We start from the raw sequence: 7,424 nt of genomic DNA, 5'->3' as shown, positions 1-7,424 counted from the left end.
CAATTTTGTTCTTGTTGTCTTCTTTGATGATATCTTGGTATACTCAAAGAATGTTGTAGACCATGAAGATCATGTGTGCAACGTCCTGGAAATCCTAAGGAAACACCAACTCTTTGCAAAGAAGAGCAAATATTCTTTCTCTGTTGACCAAGTGGAATACTTGGGATTCATAATGTCAAAGGATGGGATTTCTCTTGACCCCGCAAAGATCCAAGCATGGCTAGAACCCAAGTCAGTAAAGGAAGTCAAAGGATTCCTAGGGTTAACCGAATGGTATAGGATCTTTATACCTAGGTATGCTTAGATAGCATCCCCCTTAACTAACCTTCTCAAGAAGAGTACACTTTTTCAGCGGACTGCAATGTGTCAGAGTGCCTTTGACAAGCTAAAGACAGCCTTAGTAACCAACCGTGTCCTTAAATTACCAGATTTTACCAAACTCTTTGAGGTAGTTTACTGATGCCAGTGAGTTTGCCTTAGGCGGTGTTTTGATGCACAGGAAGGTCATGCAATGGCCTATGAATCCCAAAAACTCAGAACACATGAGTGAAATTATACCGTCCAGCTGGGAAGAAGGTACCAAATCGCGTTTTTCTGCAAATCCACTTTTGGGGCCTTTTTTGGCCGTTTCCGGGCCTCCGGATGTCCGATTCCAGCGTTTCCAGTGCCGTTTTTGGGGTTTTGGGCCGTTCCGGACGCGTCTGCGGTATCAGAATCACCAAATTCTGCACAAAAAAGTATTGCTCTTATATGAACATTGAATGTAAAGCATGTGAAAGAGCGGCATAAAAACTAAAATTAGCAAGAAAATGCGATACGGGTTCTTAGGAAAAAGCAAAACAGTCTCTACGCATTTTCATGCTAATTCCTCTATTAACATAAATGCAGCTTGATATATTATTTCTCAACAAAATTCATGACATTAAGGTGACAATTTTGACAAACTGCACTAAGACAGAAAATTAGCAACAAAACGCGATATGGGATCTTTAGAAAAACTAAAACTCTCTCTACGCATTTTCATGCAAATTTTCCAAAGGAAGAAATAGGGACATCTGAATAACCCTCCAGACATTCTCTTGTGTCCTAGCAAACACAAGGTCATTGGATCATGCATCATGCAGGGAATTCATGTGTAGATGAGTGAGTCGATCTTTGCAGGAAGGGACTGTCAAGAAATTTAACTCGGTTAAGAGAACATAGATCTAGAACAGCATGCATAGATATAGAATAACATTAAAAAACCTACAACTCTGACCTGTTTTCTTCTTCTCCATGCTTTCGGAGCTGTCTTGCTGACCCTTGTGCATAGTGGGAAGGATGAGGATGGATGATGAGGAGGAGAAAGAAAGTATGCAGGGAAGTGTGGGCTGAGCAGGGAAGAGTGAGGCGCAGGAGGGAATCCAAGAAGCATTTATAAATGGCACAAGTTCCAAGGCAGTAAGGGTCACATCCAGGCATGTCAGAATTCAATTTCCTAGGGTGCGTGGGTCCCACCCACAGTGTGAGATACGACTTTTACCCCGCACGTGTGGTATTTATTAGAGTGTCTCCCTTCCTACTCTCCATCATCAGCATCCTCTTCATCACAGAGTACACTCAGATTACAGAGGCATCACTGAGACTACAGAGGCACCACTAAGACCACAGAGAAGCATTACTCAGACTACAGAGGCAGCACCTTCATCGTCTAGCACATCCAGAGATAGCCTGCAGGTTAGTACAACTCAAACTTTCTTGTCCTGCATACTTTTAACTATTCAAACAAGTTTCTGTCTGAATGGAGAATAGCCAAAATCTGCGTCATTGAAATGGCCTCGTTTTTCCATACACTTACAAACACAAACCATTAGGAAAGCCCAAAGTTCCTTTTTGTAGGCATGCAAGACACCCTTTACATATTTTTTACAACATGATCAAGTAGAAGATCTCAAGAATAGGGCTGAGGGATTGCCCTTTTAGTTATTTCCTGCTCATCATACAAATTTGCATGAAAACGCGAGGACTGGTGTTTGCTCTTCCTTGAGTGTCATAATCGCGTTTTCATGCAAATCTGCATTTTGGCCTTTTCCTTTACACACTGAGGACTTCTGAAGCATTTCATTACCTGTTCTTCCAAGTTTCGGTTTCTACAACTACAATTTTTTTGTCTTTCCATACAGTTACAAGAACAGACCAGTAGGAAAGCCAAAAGTTCTCATATTTGTTTCACACAATCTGAGACAGAATTTCCTTGATGTAGGCATGAAATAAACCCTCTTCATAATTTGCAACACCATCCTCAGGTATAAAATCTCAAGATTTGCATGTAAATGCGAGGGAGAGTGTTTGATGTTTTTGAAGTAGCATAATTGCGTTTTCAATCAAATGTTTGTATGAAATTTTTTTGTGTCACTTTGGGGACTTTTGATGCATTCCAAAGGGTGCAATTGGCCTGTGATGCCATGCCAATAGATCCAGATTGCTGCAAAGGTCCTAAATTTAGGGAAGTTTTAAATTTGCATGAAAACGCGAGGAGAGGCCGTTTAGATTTCCATACTGCCCATATCGCGTTTTCATGCAAATAACTGCTAGATTACTAGATGCTCTTGACCATTGCCCCCCAAATGTGAATCTTTTAGATTCAATTGAACCAGCAGTTTTAGAGGTAGAAATCTTTTCCTTATAAGGATCCTTATTTCAGTTTTATTTTTGATTTGTTTCAATCTTTAATTTCTAACCTATCTTTTCAAATTTTCAGGCTCCACAACAAGTTGATCCAAATAGTTGTGGCTAGAGACTATTGATCCATGCTAAGTACGTGCTTGCAAGCTACTTTGAGCTTCATCAGCCAAATATTGTAAGAAGCTTATTCCTCTTTGAGCTTAAATATAATTTAAAGTGGCACAAAGTAGTTAGAAGTATATGTAAATGCTCATGTCTTTTATTGCAGATGAGGAAAGACAGCTTTGGCTTTGACTATGTGTATAGTTTTAGAGCAGACACAATTTTGAAGCTCTTGAACCATCCCTCCTCCAAACCAGCTGTGCAAGATACATTTGAGGTTGGTGAGAGTTCTAAAAAACATGGTGGTGTCATTCATCTAGATGTAGATGATTTGGAGGAGAAGACACAAGGACATGGAGATGTAGGTATCCCACCAAATTTTGTAAAGGAAAAGGTGGAGGAGCAGCAAACAAAAGTTGAAGAGGCAGCTGCTGGTCAGGAACAGGATGAGGAGGACAAACAGCCAAGTGGACTTGGAGTGGAGAGCTTCCAGATCCCAGGCCTTGAAGACCTTGAAGATGCAGTGGAGACCTCGGGGCTCCAAAATCTTAGTGGGGATATTGACCAAGGACAACCTGATGATCATTTGGGATGATTTGGAATGATTATTTGTATAACATTCTTTTAATCTAGTGATGCTTATATGATTTGGGATGACTATGTATAAAATTAAAATGGAAGATGCTTTGCAAATGAATCCCTCTATCTCCATGGACTTGTCATGATATTTATAAATAGATTTAAATGTATGAAAAGAGAGAGAGAGAGAGAGAGAAAGCATGTAGTAATTTGGTTTAAAATTGATCAATATATTAACAATGTCATTGTAAATCTTAACAAGTGGAGATCCTAACCAAGAGCAGCTACAAGATCATTTGGGATGATTATATGTATGGACTTCTTTGAATCTAGTAATCTATTAATCAAATGAAAGATGTTTTGCAACTGATACCCTCTATCTCCATAGACTTGACATGATATTTATAAATGTACGAAGAGAGAGAGACACTTTGAAAGCATGTAGACATTTGGAATAAAATTGATCACTTTATTAACAATGTCATTGTACAGATCCCAGCCGAGGACCAAAAGGTCATTGACTCTTTCCTGTACTTGCTCTTCATTCAAGCTTACAAAGAATGTTGAGCAGTCCAATGTGTCTGACTGTCACAAAAAAAAAAGCATTTGTAGACTCAATGCAAGAGCTTTCCCTCGCAGGACCGTCCACATCATCAATTGTTGTCTCCACAGCAACCTAGAGAGAAAGGGTTGATAAGGTTTGAGAATCAATATATTATTTGACTTTCATAGCAGTGTAGAAAAACTGAACAAAATATATGTTCTTTAGTACCTCCAATGATCAATTTAGCTGGATGTCAATAATCCCATCGGGGATATCTCCGCATTGAATTATACTTTCCCTCCTTTGAAGAACCTGTTAAGATGGTTGTTAAAAAATCACTAGAGTTGATTAATGAATTAAATAAACACAATAAGTTTACCTTCTTGTTGTTGAGCACGAATGCAAATCCTGCTGAAATTGTTCTGTTTGCCTCCATATGAATGTCGTGCCGCAATTGAGCAAGTGTACATTTCTGTCTGACTGATATAAAACTCACCAAGTTTCCATTCTCATTCACAGTAATGTCAATTGATACATTGTCAGGAGCAAATCCCGTTTAGGTCTTGATCTAACAGAACAAGTTTATTTTCAATCATGGCAACAGGGCTAAGGTAAAAGTTAAGAAAACACCTAGATATTTGTGGCTTTTTGGGTTGTCCTCACCACTACCTCCTTCCAAGCCTGTCGAGAACACAATCCAATCTAAATTCCGAGCATTAAAAAAATCAAAAGCAGGCTTCTTCCAAACCTGTCGAATACAATCCAATCTAAAACCTGAGCATCAGAAAAATCAAAAGCAGGTACCTTTTACAAAACAATACAATTTAAAATGGAAGCGCTTATAAAATGAAAGTGCTCATCTTGGCGAAGCAAAGTGCTCATTTCGTATAAGGATATGCAGCAGTTGCACTATCGTGTCGGCACTCAAAGTATACAGGCGAGTGGATCTGATTCAAAGATTGAACATTGAAAATAATTAAAAACCGTATAGATAAAAATAAAGAAATACAAGCATGAGAATCATTTTGGCAAAGAACGCAAACTTTTATCCTTGAATGTTTCAAATTGGAGGGCTAGCCATGCCTCTAGGTGCAAGATGAAGGTTGGAAGAGAGCAGGTGAGAGAGAGAAGGAAGGGCGCCGGAAGACTAGTTTGGGAGGGGAGAGTAGTTTGGGAGGGAAACCTAGTTTCAGTAAGTAGTTTTTTTTGAAAAAGACATCAATATCAGACTCAAAATCGTGATAGTATCTTTAGTTTTTTTTTTAAAAGACCTTGTCAGACTCAAAATCGTTATAGTATCTTGAACATTAACTATGGCACGCTTCTACGAACATAAAGTACTATTTGTTTTTCTTATTTTCACTTGTTTTTGGTGAAATTTCAACGTTACGTTGGCCCTCTCTTCATTGGTTGAGAGACTATTTTTCCAAATCCTAAAAGGCCCCAAAATGAGCTCCCTTTTTCCCTAATGGATGTGAGGCCTTGAGAATGGCACCACTGCCATTCTTCCTTGCATTTAAGGAAGAATGGCAATGGCGCCATTCTCCCTTTCAAGGTGAGTGATGGGAGGCCTTGAGAATGGCACCACTGCCATTCTTCCTTGCATTCAAGGAAGAATGGTAGTGGTGCCATTCTCCCTTCAAGGTGAGTGATGGGAGGCCTTGAGACTGGCACCACTGCCATTCTTCCCTGAAAAAGTAAGGGAGAAAGGCATCACTGCCATTCTTCCTTGAATGTAAGGGAGAATGGCATGTTGTGGCATTCTCCCATTCAAGGTGATAAGAGAACTTCAGAATGGCAGCCACTACCATTCTTTCGTCGTGAAAGTAAGAGGGAATGGAAATGGTGCAATTCTCTCCTTTTTTCGTGCGCATCTTCCATATCGTCGATCCCTTCATCGGGTGCATTAAACGTTGCGTGGAGATAGTGCCGAGGCTGGAACCATGAACGTGCTACCCTTGTTTTGGACAAAGTTGTCGATACTGTCAGGGTTAGTGCTTAATCACCTTACTAATTTCAGCTCATGAATGCATGCATCGATCATGAATGCCTAGTACTTATACCTGCATTTGCTAGTGCGATGCATCTAAATAAACTAGAGGCGACGGGTGCTAGTACATGAAATTATATGAAAATCATAATGCAATTATTGTTAAAGATGCGAGTGCTCAACAACAATAAATCTCCTTAATGATCCCAACACTTTCTTGATTTGGGATGGAATTCACTTCACTGACAATGTGTATCAAGATTGTCAATATGTTTATTGAAGGGAGATTCATTACACCTTCAAATGGACTTTCAATTTGTGGTGCTACATCTCTTGAGAGAGCATGACTTTGAGGTATGATGTGAGAGCATAAATTTTTCATTTTTTTAATTCCTTTGTTTTTACAATAAACACCCAAAAATTGTGACACATATTGTAAAGTTTATCTAGCAATCAATTATTGTATTCTTTGGTAGGATGCATTCCTTTATATACATCAACTATTTAATTTAGTTTAAAAATAGTTTAATTTAAAAATAGAATTACAGTAAATGTTAAATATGATGTAAGGTCCAACTTCTATTGTACCGCACGAACGCTTACCTCACCAGGTTGCTATTATGGTCCACATTAGCTATCGACATGCAGAGGCCCATGTAGATGGGATAGCGAGCACCCCTGAGACCCGTGTCATTATTCGAGAGTATCATTTCTATTTTAGTGATGATCGTTCACATGATGCACATTTTGTGCAACACTATTTTCGTCTCCATGATGATTTTTTACGAGATTGTGGGATCATACGTGGCCAGCGATGGGTTTGGTTGGATGGTTGTGGCGCATAGTTCAAGTTGTCAACGATGACAATTCTATTGGCTCTACAAGTAGTACTTATGGTTCTCTTATATTCGCAAATTAAACTAAATTCACTAGAACAACATCTTAAAGAAAACAATAACTAAGACTTTGTTTGATGGATTTATAGGTGGCATGTGTAGTCTAATATCCCAATGATTTGGTCATTCTTTGAGACTGGTTATGGGAAGGGAGAGCATGATGGTGCGGGCACGTGTGAAACGTGCCCTAAGGTGTCATCAGCTCTATGGTAGGATGATGAGCGGTTCAGAGATGCGGGCCACGTAGTCGAGTGGTGCTCCCAACATTTGTGTGGGAGTGCAACATCATCATATCCCAAAGGTGATGCTCGGATTGTCAAGAGATTTTTTTGGCATGTGGATGGTGGCATGATTGACTGACAGTAGAGCCTCCCATGATTGTGGCACAGTACTACCTAACACCTTGGGCTTACATTCCATCAGGAGCACCTGCATGGTGGCCCCCACGATTTACACATGACAGTTTGCATGCTTTTGTGGAGCATGTATGGATGGGGATTGGTCACACTGTGCCTCGAGAGGATGGGCAAATGCATGGATACAGACATTCCTCTCCCCCGAGCATCCTTGATATCCACCAGTGTTGTCCGATGAGCACATAGGTCCTGTGTTCATGGCCAGCTATGATGACCTGACAGATTTGCTACAG

General features: G+C 39.8%; 1 long non-coding RNA gene across 2 annotated transcripts; it reads right to left on the bottom strand.

Moving 5' to 3' along the window:
* Positions 1-3,909: 3,909 nt before the first annotated feature.
* LOC147612098 (uncharacterized) lies at positions 3,910-4,867 on the bottom strand. 2 transcript variants are annotated; one of them, XR_015263701.1, is made up of 4 exons: positions 4,520-4,867; positions 4,269-4,369; positions 4,118-4,201; positions 3,910-4,021 (listed from the first exon to the last, which is right to left on the bottom strand). It is a non-coding gene; the product is annotated as an uncharacterized LOC147612098 (long non-coding RNA). The 2 variants fall into 2 exon arrangements; XR_015263700.1 differs by having other exon boundaries at positions 4,269-4,319; positions 4,559-4,867.
* Positions 4,868-7,424: the final 2,557 nt, after the last annotated feature.

Source organism: Cibotium barometz, chromosome 46, assembly GCF_041138505.1.
Source record: "Cibotium barometz isolate CiBa-2024 chromosome 46, ASM4113850v1, whole genome shotgun sequence".
In the NCBI taxonomy this organism is placed as follows: domain Eukaryota; kingdom Viridiplantae; phylum Streptophyta; class Polypodiopsida; order Cyatheales; family Cibotiaceae; genus Cibotium; species Cibotium barometz.
This window is presented reverse-complemented; position numbering and strand designations above follow the sequence as displayed.